General features: G+C 36.4%; 1 protein-coding gene across 1 annotated transcript in view; it reads right to left on the bottom strand.

Moving 5' to 3' along the window:
• LOC139382826 (sprouty related EVH1 domain containing 3) overlaps positions 1-13,247 on the bottom strand; it is a 72,459-nt gene extending 59,212 nt beyond the window's left edge. The window contains exon 1 of the mRNA XM_071127056.1: positions 13,223-13,247. The gene's annotated coding sequence lies outside the window, so the exon portion shown is untranslated. The remainder of the gene's footprint in view (positions 1-13,222) is intronic.
• Positions 13,248-13,625: the final 378 nt, after the last annotated feature.

Genomic DNA, 13,625 nt, shown 5'->3' with positions numbered 1-13,625 from the left:
CTGGCAAATTGTTTGGTTGTGACTTAGCTGTGATTTGATTCCACTGTCACCCACATTTCCGTTTTTCCACAAGAGACTTGAATGGATTTGTTTCTCTCCTTGGCCATTGGGGAGACGTCTTTGACTCACGGCACGAGTCAGCCATATTAGCTACATCTGAACTTTGGCATAGAAATGGATTACAGTTACTGTTAGCATTTGCATCAAATTCGTTCATCCAGTTAGCAAATTAGATTTGTGATTGCATGTCTTCATTCACTGTAGTTAGCGACATGAATGGCTTTGAGTAGCACGTCGAAATCCTCAGGCAAATTATTTCTCGTAACAACAGATTTATAGTGTGTAGCCGCCATTCCCCAACTTTAGCTAGAACGTCAGCCACTACTCGGGACAACGATGATTAACTTCGTTAGCCGTTAACTTTGTGAAAGTCCAATTTCTCTTTGATATTCCGGTAGAATGTGAATAACCCTCCGATGCAGCAGGCAGGATAAATCCCAGACGAAACCACAATGTTACCTTTCCCTGCCTCGCCTCCAGACCGTAGTTGAGAAGGTTCAGTTGCAGCCTTCGCTTGCTAGCTCCAAGGCCCAGAGCAATTTACGGACGCTCTGGGGTAATTCCCACATTTTGGGGATCTTATCCGTTGCTAATGACGAGTTCGTCTGGAGTTCCACGGACGTATTTGACATTTATTAAACTTGTACACACCATTCTGAAGGTTCTTCTGAATTACAAAATAAAAGAATGGGCTAATGGAACAAAAAATAGAGTGTCACAGTTTGCTAACATCTCCTCACCCGTCCTCTAAATCACTCCTTCCCTCACCCGTTCTCTAAATCACTCCTTCCCTCACCCGTCCTCTAAATAACTCCTTCCCTCACCCATCTCTAAATCACTCCTTCCCTCACCCGTTCTCTAAATCACTCCTTCCCTCACCCGTTCTCTAAATCACTCCTTCCCTCACCCGTCCTCTAAATCACTCCTTCCCTCACCCGTCCTCTAAATCACTCCTTACCTCACCCGTTCTCTAAATCACTCCTTCCCTCACCCGTCCTCTAAATCACTCCTTCCCTCACCCGTTCTCTAAATCACTCCCTCCCTCACCCGTTCTCTAAATCACTCCCTCCCTCACCCGTTCTCTAAATCACTCCTTCCCTCACCCGTTCTCTAAATCACTCCTTCCCTCACCCGTTCTCTAAATCACTCCTTCCCTCACCCATTCTCTAAATCACTCCTTCCCTCACCCGTTCTCTAAATCACTCCTTCCCTCACCCGTTCTCTAAATCACTCCTTCCCTCACCCGTTCTCTAAATCACTCCTTCCCTCACCCGTTCTCTAAATCATTCCTTCCCTCACCCGTTCTCTAAATCACTCCCTCTCCCTCTACCACCTATTCAGTAAATTAATCCCTCTCCCTCTACCACCCGTTCCCTAAATTAATCCCTCTCTCTCTCTACCACCCATTCTCTAAATCACTCCCTATTTATTCCCTTCTCTAACACTACCTGCCATGTGCCCTTCAAACCCTTCATTCCGCACCAGCCTGGTCTCAGAGCAAAACTTATTATATGTTACTAAAATTTAGACTTAGGCATATACAGTCAGGTCCATAAATATTTGGACATTGACCAAGTTATTATTATTTTAGCTGTCTACCACAGCATATTGGAGTTAAAATAATGAAATTAAATAATGAATAGGAAAAGTAATTGGACTGCTCAGCGGTTATATGGCCAGGTGTGTGTTATTGCCTCATTAGTTCATTTACAAGTAAGCAGATAAAAGGTCTAGAGTTGATTTCAAGTGTGGCATTTGCATTTGGAATCTGTTGCTGTTAACCCTCAATATGAAGTCCAAAGAGCTGTCACTGCCAGTGAAGCAAGCCATCATTCGGCTGAACAATCTAAACAAACACATCAGAGTGATAGCTAAAACATTAGGTGTGGCCAAATCAACTACAGTGGGCAAAAAAGTATTTAGTCAGCCACCAATTGTGCAAGTTCTCCCACTTAAAAAGATGTAATTTTCATCATAGGTACACTTCAACTATGACAGACAAAATGAGATAAAAAAATGCAGAAAATCACATTGTAGGATTTTTAAAGAATTTATTTTCAAATTATGGTGGAAAATAAATATTTGGTCAATAACAAAAGTTTATCTCAATACTTTGTTATATACCCTTTGTTGGCAATGACAGAGGTCAAACGTTTTCTGTAAGTCTTCACAAGGTTTTCACACACCGTTACTGGTATTTTGGCCCATTCCTCCATGCAGATCTCCTCTAGAGCAGTGATGTTTTGGGGCTGTTGCTGGGCAACACGGACTTTCAACTCCCTCCAAAGATTTTCTATGGGGTTGAGATCTGGAGACTGGCTAGGCCACTCCAGGACCTTGAAATGCTTCTTACGAAGCCACTCCTTCGTTGCCCGGGCGGTGTGTTTGGGATCATTGTCATGCTGAAAGACCCAGCCACGTTTCATCTTCAATGCCCTTGCTGATGGAAGGAGGTTTTCACTCAAAATCTCATGATACATGGCCCCATTCATTCTTTCCTTTACACGGATCAGTCGTCCTGGTCCCTTTGCAGAAAAACAGCCCCAAAGCATGATGTTTCCAACACCATGCTTCACAGTAGGTATGGTGTTCTTTGGATGCAACTCAGCATTCTTTGTCCTCCAAACACGACGAGTTTAGTTTTTACCAAAAAGTTATATTTTGGTTTCATCTGACCATATGACATTCTCCCAATCTTCTTCTGGATCATACAAATGCTCTCTAGCAAACTTCAGACAGGCCTGGACATGTATTGGCTTAAGCAGGGGGACACGTCTGGCACTGCAGGATTTGAGTCCCTGGCGGCGTAGTGTGTTACTGATGGTAGGCTTTGTTACTTTGGTCCCAGCTCTCTGCAGGTAATTCACTAGGTCCCCCCGTGTGGTTCTGGAATTTTTGCTCACCGTTCTTGTGATCATTTTGACCCCACGGGGTGAGATCTTGCGTGGAGCCCCAGATCGAGGGAGATTATCAGTGGTCTTGTATGTCTTCCATTTCCTAATAATTGCTCCCACAGTTGATTTCTTCAAACCAAGCTGCTTACCTATTGCAGATTCAGTCTTCCCAGCCTGATGCAGGTCTACAATTTTGTTTCTGGTGTCCTTTGACAGCTCTTTGGTCTTGGCCATAGTGGAGTTTGGAGTGTGACTGTTTGAGGTTGTGGACAGGTGTCTTCTATACTGATAACAAGTTCAAACAGGTGCCATTAATACAGGTAACAAGTGGAGGACAGAGGAGTTACAGGTCTGTGAGAGCCAGAAATCTTGCTTGTTTGTAAGTGACCAAATACTTATTTTCCACCATAATTTGCAAATAAATTCATTAAAAATCCTACAATGTGATTTTCTGGATTTTTTAAATAATTTTGTCTGTCATAGTTGAAGTGTACCTATGATGAAAATTACAGGCCTCTATCATCTTTTTAAGTGGGAGAACTTGCACAATTGGTGGCTGACTAAATAATTTTTTGCCCCACTGTATTTGGTACATCCTTAAAAAGAAAGAACACACTGGTGAGCTCAGGAACACCAAAAGGCCCGGAAGACCACGGAAAACAACTGTGGACAGAATAATTATTTCCCTGGTGAAGAAAAACCCCTTCACAACAGTCGGCCAGATCAATAACACCCTCCAGGAGGCAGCTGTATCTGTGTCAAAGTCAACAACCAAGAGAAGACTTCACCACAGTAAATACAGAGGGTTTACCACAAGACTGTAAACCATTGGTAAAAAAAAAAAAAACAGGAAGACCAGATTATAGTTTGCCAAACAACATCTTAAAAAGCCTGTATCGTTCTGGAACAACATCCTATAGACAGATGAGACAAAGATCAACCTGTACCAGAATGATGGGGAGAGAAGAGTATGGAGAAGGGAAGGAACTGTTCATGATACCACCTCATACCACCTCATCTGTGAAGCATGGAGGAGGTGGTGTTATGAGGTGGGCATGTATGGCTGCCAGTGGAACTGGTTCCCTTGTATTTATTGAGGATGTGACTGCTGACAAAAGCAGCAGGATGAATTCTGAAGTGTTTAGGGCTACAGTGCCTTGCAAAAGTATCCATCCCCCTTGGTGTTTTTCCTATTTTGTTGCATTTCAACCTGTAATTTAAATGGATTTTTATTTGGATTTCATGTAATGGACATACACACAATAGTCCAAATTGGTGAAGTGAAATTAACAAAAATGACTTGTTTAAAAACAAATTAAAAAAGGAAAACTGGTGTGTGCATTTGTTTTCACCCCCTTTGCTAAGAAGCCCCTAAATAAGACCTGGTGCAACCAATTACCTTCAGAAGTCACATAATTAGTTAAATAAAGTCCACCTGTGTGCAATCTAAGTGTTACATGATCGGTCACACGATCTCAGTATATATACACCTGTTTTGAAAGGCCCCAGAGTCTGCAACACCACTAAGCAAGAAGCACCACCAAGCAAGTGGCAGCATGAAGACCAAGGAGCTCTCCAAACAGGTCAAGAACAAAGTTGTGGAGAAGTACGGATCAGGGTTAGGTTATAAAAAATATATATCTGAAACTTTGAACATCCCACCGAACACCATTAAATCTATTATTAAAAATGGAAAGAATATGGCACCACAACAAACCTGCCAAGAGAGGGCCGCCCACCAAAACTCACAGACCAGGCAAGGAGGGCATTAATCAGAGAGGGAACAAAGAGACCAAAGATAACCCTGAAGGAGCTGCAAAGCTCCACGGCGGAGATTGGAGTATCTGCCCATAGGATCACTTTAAGCCGTGCACTCCACAGAGCTGGGCTTTATGGAAGAGTGTCGAGAAAAAAATAAGCAAACACGTTTGGTGTTCGCCAAAAGGCATGTGGGAGACTCCCCAAACATATGGAAGAAGGCACTCTGGTCAGATGAGACTAAATTTGTCATTTTTGGCCATCAAGGAAAACGCTATGTCTGGCACAAACCCAACACCTCTCATCACCCCGAGAACTCCATCCCCAGTGAAGTATAGTGATGGCAGCATCATGCTGTGGGGATGTTTTTCCATCGGCAGGGACTGGGAAACTGGTCAGAATTGAAAGAATGATGGATGGTGCTAAATATAGGGAAATTCTTGAGGGAAACTTGTTTCACTCATCCAGACATTTGAGACCACGATGGAGGTTCACCTTCCAGCAGGACAATGGCCCTAAGCATACTGCTAAAGTAACACTCGAGTGGTTTAAGCGGAAACATTTAAATGTCTTGGTATGGCCTAGTCAAAGCCCAGACCTCAATCCAATTGAGAATCTGTGGTATGACATAAAGATTGCTGTTCACCAGAGAAACCCATCCAACTTGAAGCAGCTGGAGCAGTTTTTCCTTGAAGCATGGCAAAAATCCCAGTGGCTAGATGTGCCAAGCTCATAGAGACATACCCCAAGAGACTTGTAGCTGTAATTGCTGCAAAAGGTGGCTCTACAAAGTATTGACTTTGGGGGGGTGAATAGGTATGCACACTCAAGTTTTCAGTTTTTTTTGTCTTATTCCTTGTTTGTTTCACAATAAAAAATATTTTGCATCTTCAAAGTGGTAGGGTTGTTGTGTAAATCAAATGATACAAACCACCAAAAAATCTATTTTAATTCCAGGTTGTAAGGCAACAAAATAGGACAATTACAAGGGGGGTGAATACTCTCACAAGCCACTGTATATTATCTGCTCAGATTCAGCCATTTGCTTCAAAACTCATTGGACGACACCTCACAGTGCAGATGGCCAATGACCCGAAGCATACTGCGAAAGTAACCCAATACTTTCTTTAAGGCAAAGAAGTGGAATGTTCTGCAATGCCAAGTCAATCACCTGACCTGAATCCAATTGAGCTTGCATTTCACTTGCTAGAGGCAAAACACCCCCAAAAACAAGCAGGAACTGACACAGCTGCAGTAAAAGCCTGGCAGGGCATCACCAGGGAACAAACCCAGCATCTGGTGATGTCTATGACTTCAGGCAGTCAATGACTGCAAAGGATTTTGACTGATTTTAAAACTCACAATTTAATGCATGATTATGTTAGTTTGTTCAATTACGTTTGAGCCCCTAAAATTGGGGGGCTATGTATACAAATGATTGTAATTCCTACACGTTCATACATTAAGTTTGACAAAACCCTTAAATTAAAGATGAAAGTCTACACTTAAAGCATATTTTGATTGTTTCCTTTCAAATCCATTGTGTTAGGGTACAGAGCCAAAATTATGCAAATTGTGTCACTGTACAAATACTTATGGATCTGACCGTCCGTCTCGTGTCTGAGCTGTTGCCACGGATGCTTTTTCCAATACCGTCAATACCATTGAAACTACATTATTTCTTCAAAGTTTAATTATTATTATTTTTTAAATATTTGTAGTTACTTTTTAGGTCAATACCTGCAATCAACTTGTGCAGGAGATAAAGAATATCATAGGTCCTTAATTTCACCTGTCACATAATGTTTCATTATCAAGCTTACTGGTAGTCCCCAGTCAAGTGGTGTTTGTTTACAAGCAGACAACGATGGAGAGACCGGAGCCTTGTGAGTCACTCACTCACTGTTGTGCAGCATGCGCCTGGTGATCTAATTACAGTATGGAATTCACAACTAGATGTTTGCCAGCTAGATATATTATAACTATTAAGTTAACTGTCTAAAATGTGCTAAATGCTCTGCAGTTGTGCATGTGGTTTGCTAATTTAGTAGCTAGTTAGCTATCTAGCTAAGCGGTTAGCATCTTGAAAATCAAGCTTTTGCTTTGTAACAGCAGAGAATCCCCTTGTGGAACAAGAACCTTGCTGTCTAATATTTGTTATGTGTGTGCAGCAAATTGTGAGTAGCATTTTTTTGTTACTTGTATAAGTTTATGAGCTGGGATGTCTGTCTTGCAAATAGTTTATTTCATAGACAGTATAACATTTCACAATGCGCTCGTTAGCATTTAGTTAGCATTCTCTATGAGATTTTACATGTACTTGTTAGCATTGCTAACCTTCGGAGTTAGTAGCGTTAGAAAATAGCACCCGTTGTGTTTAGTGCCGGTATTACCAAATATCCCATTATGGCACAAGGTCAGCATGAAGGTATGACAATCTGGATACCGTCCAAGCCTACTAAAATTCATGACACTCCATTTAGTAGGATATGCTACATTACGTTAGGTTACTGTAGGTTACTTAAGGCAAAAACAAAAAGTACAGTGCTGCCAGCGGATATTGGCTGCTGCAACCCAAGTCCATCCTGATACACAGAAACAGCGTAAAGGTGGAGAGAGAGCGAGAGAAGGATTAGAAAATGAAAGCAGAGAGTGAGATAGAACGAGAGAGTGAGCGAGTGAGGATGTGAGTGCGCGCGTGTGTGTTCTGGACATCATTAGCATTTTAGCTAACTTTGCACCTACTTAGCATGTGAGCTAACCCTAAACTTAACCCTTTAACCTAACCCTAACCTTAACCCTAGCCTAGCTAACATTACCGACCTAGCTAACTTTAGCATTAGCCACCTAGCTAACATTCGAAACAACAAATTGGAGTTCGTATTATATTATACATATTGCAAATTCGTAATATATTGTATGAACTGCAATCCGTAACATATCATACGAATTGTAATTCATAACATACTACATGTCCTACAATTTATATTATATAACATACTACATTGTTAATATAACATCATATTACATTGTTAATATAACATCATATTACATTGTTAATATAACATCATATTACATTGTTAATATAACATCATATTACATTGTTAATATAACATCATATTACATTGTTAATATAACATCATATTACATTGTTAATATAACATCATACTACATTGTTAATATAACATCATATTACATTGTTAATATAACATCATATTACATTGTTAATATAACATCATATTACATTGTTAATATAACATCATATTACATTGTTAATATAACATCATATTACATTGTTAATATAACATCATATTACATTGTTAATATAACATCATATTACATTGTTAATATAACATCATACTACATTGTTAATATAACATCATATTACATTGTTAATATAACATCATATTACATTGTTAATATAACATCATATTACATTGTTAATATAACATCATATTACATTGTTAATATAACATCATATTACATTGTTAATATAACATCATATTACATTGTTAATATAACATCATATTACATTGTTAATATAACATCATATTACATTGTTAATATAACATCATATTACATTGTTAATATAACATCATATTACATTGTTAATATAACATCATATTACATTGTTAATATAACATCATATTACATTGTTAATATAACATCATACTACATTGTTAATATAACATCATATTACATTGTTAATATAACATCATATTACATTGTTAATATAACATCATATTACATTGTTAATATAACATCATACTACATTGTTAATATAACATCATATTACATTGTTAATATAACATCATATTACATTGTTAATATAACATCATATTACATTGTTAATATAACATCATATTACATTGTTAATATAACATCATATTACATTGTTAATATAACATCATATTACATTGTTAATATAACATCATATTACATTGTTAATATAACATCATACTACATTGTTAATATAACATCATATTACATTGTTAATATAACATCATACTACATTGTTAATATAACATCATATTACATTGTTAATATAACATCATACTACATTGTTAATATAACATCATATTACATTGTTAATATAACATCATATTACATTGTTAATATAACATCATATTACATTGTTAATATAACATCATATTACATTGTTAATATAACATCATATTACATTGTTAATATAACATCATATTACATTGTTAATATAACATCATATTACATTGTTAATATAACATCATATTACATTGTTAATATAACATCATATTACATTGTTAATATAACATCATATTACATTGTTAATATAACATCATATTACATTGTTAATATAACATCATATTACATTGTTAATATAACATCATATTACATTGTTAATATAACATCATACTACATTGTTAATATAACATCATACTACATTGTTAATATAACATCATATTACATTGTTAATATAACATCATATTACATTGTTAATATAACATCATATTACATTGTTAATATAACATCATACTACATTGTTAATATAACATCATATTACATTGTTAATATAACATCATACTACATTGTTAATATAACATCATATTACATTGTTAATATAACATCATATTACATTGTTAATATAACATCATATTACATTGTTAATATAACATCATATTACATTGTTAATATAACATCATATTACATTGTTAATATAACATCATATTACATTGTTAATATAACATCATATTACATTGTTAATATAACATCATATTACATTGTTAATATAACATCATATTACATTGTTAATATAACATCATATTACATTGTTAATATAACATCATATTACATTGTTAATATAACATCATATTACATTGTTAATATAACATCATATTACATTGTTAATATAACATCATATTACATTGTTAATATAACATCATATTACATTGTTAATATAACATCATATTACATTGTTAATATAACATCATATTACATTGTTAATATAACATCATATTACATTGTTAATATAACATCATACTACATTGTTAATATAACATCATATTACATTGTTAATATAACATCATATTACATTGTTAATATAACATCATATTACATTGTTAATATAACATCATATTACATTGTTAATATAACATCATATTACATTGTTAATATAACATCATACTACATTGTTAATATAACATAATATTACATTGTTAATATAACATCATATTACATTGTTAATATAACATCATATTACATTGTTAATATAACATCATACTACATTGTTAATATAACATCATATTACATTGTTAATATAACATCATATTACATTGTTAATATAACATCATATTACATTGTTAATATAACATCATATTACATTGTTAATATAACATCATATTACATTGTTAATATAACATCATATTACATTGTTAATATAACATCATATTACATTGTTAATATAACATCATATTACATTGTTAATATAACATCATATTACATTGTTAATATAACATCATACTACATTGTTAATATAACATCATATTACATTGTTAATATAACATCATATTACATTGTTAATATAACATCATATTACATTGTTAATATATAACATCATATTACATTGTTAATATAACATCATATTACATTGTTAATATAACATCATATTACATTGTTAATATAACATCATACTACATTGTTAATATAACATCATATTACATTGTTAATATAACATCATATTACATTGTTAATATAACATCATATTACATTGTTAATATAACATCATATTACATTGTTAATATAACATCATACTACATTGTTAATATAACATCATATTACATTGTTAATATAACATCATATTACATTGTTAATATAACATCATATTACATTGTTAATATAACATCATACTACATTGGACAAAAAATATTAAAGTGACATGCAACAATTTAAAAGATTTTACTGAGTTACAGTTCAATTGAAATAAATAAATGATGGCCTAATCTATGGATTTCATATGACTGGGAATACAGATATGCATCTGTTGATCACAGATACCTTACAAAAAAAGGTAGGGGCGTGGATCAGAAAACCAGTCAGTATCTGGTGTGACCACCATTTGCCTCATGACACATCTCCTTTGCATAGTGTTGATCAGACGGTTGATTGTGGCTTGTGGAATGTTGTCGCCACTCCTCTTCAATGGCTGCGCGAAGTTGCTGAATATTGGTGTGAACTGGAACACGCTGTCATACACGTTGATCCAGAGCATCCCAAACATGCTCAATGGGTGACATGTCTGGTGAGTATGCAGGCCATGGAAGAACTGGGACATTTTCAGCTTCCAGGAATTGAGTACAGATCCTTGTGACAAAGGGCCGTGCATTATCATGCCGAAACATGAGGTGATGGCAGCAGATGAATGGCACAACAATGGGTCTCAGGATCTCGTCACGGTATCTCCGTGCATTCAAATTGCCATCGATAAAATGCAATTGTGTTTGTTGTCCGTAGCTTATGCCTGCATATACCATAACCCCACCGCCACCATGGGGCACTCTGTTCCCAACGTTGACATCAGCAAACCACTCGCTCACATGACGACATACACGTGATCTGCGGTTGTGAGGCCGCTGGGAAAAATTCTCTACAACGACTTTAGAGGCGGCTTATGGTAGAGAAATTAACATGGCATTTGCATGTCAATTGTACACTCCCTCAAAACTTGAGACATCTGTGGCATTGTGTTGTGTGACAAAACTGAACATTTTAGAGTGTCCTTCTATTGTCCTCAGCACAAGGTGTACCTGTGTAATGTTTTTTTATATATCTTTATTTAACTAGGCAAGTCAGTTAAGATCAACATTTTATTTTCAATGGCGGCCTAGGAATAGTGGTTTAACTGCCTTGTTCAGGGGAACAGTGGGTTAACTGCCTTGTTCAGGGGAACAGTGGGTTAACTGCCTTGTTCAGGGGAACAGTGGGTTAACTGCCTTGTTCAGGGGAACAGTGGGTTAACTGCCTTGTTCAGGGGAACAGTGGGTTAACTGCCTTGTTCAGGGGAACAGTGGGTTAACTGCCTTGTTCAGGGGAACAGTGGGTTAACTGCCTTGTTCAGGGGAACAGTGGGTTAACTGCCTTGTTCAGGTGAACAGTGGGTTAACTGCCTTGTTCAGGGGAACAGTGGGTTAACTGCCTTGTTCAGGGGAACAGTGGGTTAACTGCCTTGTTCAGGGGAACAGTGGGCCTTGTTCAGGTGAACAGTGGGTTAACTGCCTTGTTCAGGTGAACAGTGGGTTAACTGCCTTGCTCAGGGGAACAGTGGGTTAACTGCCTTGTTCAGGGGAACAGTGGGTTAACTGCCTTGTTCAGGGGAACAGTGGGTTAACTGCCTTGTTCAGGGGAACAGTGGGTTAACTGCCTTGTTCAGGAGAACAGTGGGTTAACTGCCTTGTTCAGGAGAACAGTGGGTTAACTGCCTTGTTCAGGAGCAGAACAGCAGATTTTTACCTTGTCAGGTTGGGGATTCGAATCTTGCAACCTTTTGGTTACTAGTTCAATGCTCTAACCACTAGGCTACCTGCCACCCCTATGATAATGGCGTTTAATCGGCTTCTTGATATGCCACACCTGTCAGGGGGATGAATTATCTTGGCAAAGGAGAAATGCTCACCAACAGAGATGTAAACAAAATTGTGCACAAAATTTGAGGGGGAAAAAAAAGCTTTTTGTGAATATGAAACATATCTGGGATTGTTTATTTCAGCATTTTTCATGTTCCGTCTATATTTTTGTTCAGTGTAGAACTAGAGCTGTGACTTAAATTAGCTATATTTAAAAATATATATATTTTAAAAAGTGACCCTATTGTCAAGTAATTGGGAAAATGAATAAAGTTTGGCTTGCTGGTATATGAGGTCATTGGAGGCCAGTAGTTCCATTTCATGAGGCAGCTCACGCTCAAAAAAAGAATGCCCTCGAGCTTCCTATTTTGGTTCAAAAGCTACAGAAGCTAACTAGCTAACTTTGTAGCCGATATTTTCACACATTTTTCCAGAGTATTTGTGTGTGTGTAACTCACTCCATACCAGTGGTGGGGAGAATCCGCAACGAGTGATTTATTAGAAAGTCGCTATGATATGTCTGAGGTCCATAGCAAGGTACTTTTCATATAAGCTAGTTAACTAACGTTAATTTTTAGCTAGCGTCGGTGTCGTTATAACGGTAACGTTAGCTAACCGTCAGTAACGTTAATGTTAGCCAAATGTAAATTCGCTAGTATTTGTAAACTACTAAAATGGTAGATTGTTGCTAAAAAAAATTCTCTCTACTTTTTAAAATGTACGATTATTAATTAATGTTTCAAACAGGTTCCGGATATTTTAATTTCTTAAAAAGATGATTACGTTACTAACGTTAAACGCCGAACCAGAATATGAGTTTAGAGGAGACGTTGAATATGGCGATTATCCTTTAAACTGACTGTCAATTTACCATTTTTTCAATCTTAATTATGTCAAAATACTTTCGATATTTACCAAAAGAATGGCGTTTCGCTGAACAACTATGATCTTTATTGCCGGTGTGTAACTTCACTTCCAAAAAAATTCTAAATAGAAAGTTACATGCAACTTTTGTTTGGAAAGAATCTCTCTAAACAGGGGGTGGACTGGACATCTGTCATCTCGGATAAATGCCAGATGGGCTGGTCCATTTTTTATATATATGTTTTGCATGGTGGGCCCGTCTTATTTTGTTATTATTTTTGTTGCCAAAACTGGCTAATAATGGTGACCTGAAGGGGGAAAAAATGGGCCTGTGTGGGCGCCTTAATGAGGGATTTTATTGGCGCATGTAGTCAAAAACAATACATCGGCTAGATTCTTAACAGACAAGGCATTTTTTTGGTTGTATGTAACTTTTCATTTAGACTTTTTTTTA

The sequence above is a fragment of the Oncorhynchus clarkii genome, chromosome 24 (genome assembly GCF_045791955.1).
Source record: "Oncorhynchus clarkii lewisi isolate Uvic-CL-2024 chromosome 24, UVic_Ocla_1.0, whole genome shotgun sequence".
Classification (NCBI taxonomy): domain Eukaryota; kingdom Metazoa; phylum Chordata; class Actinopteri; order Salmoniformes; family Salmonidae; genus Oncorhynchus; species Oncorhynchus clarkii.
Note: the sequence above shows the minus strand (reverse complement) of the source record. Positions and strands in the feature narration are given on the sequence as shown.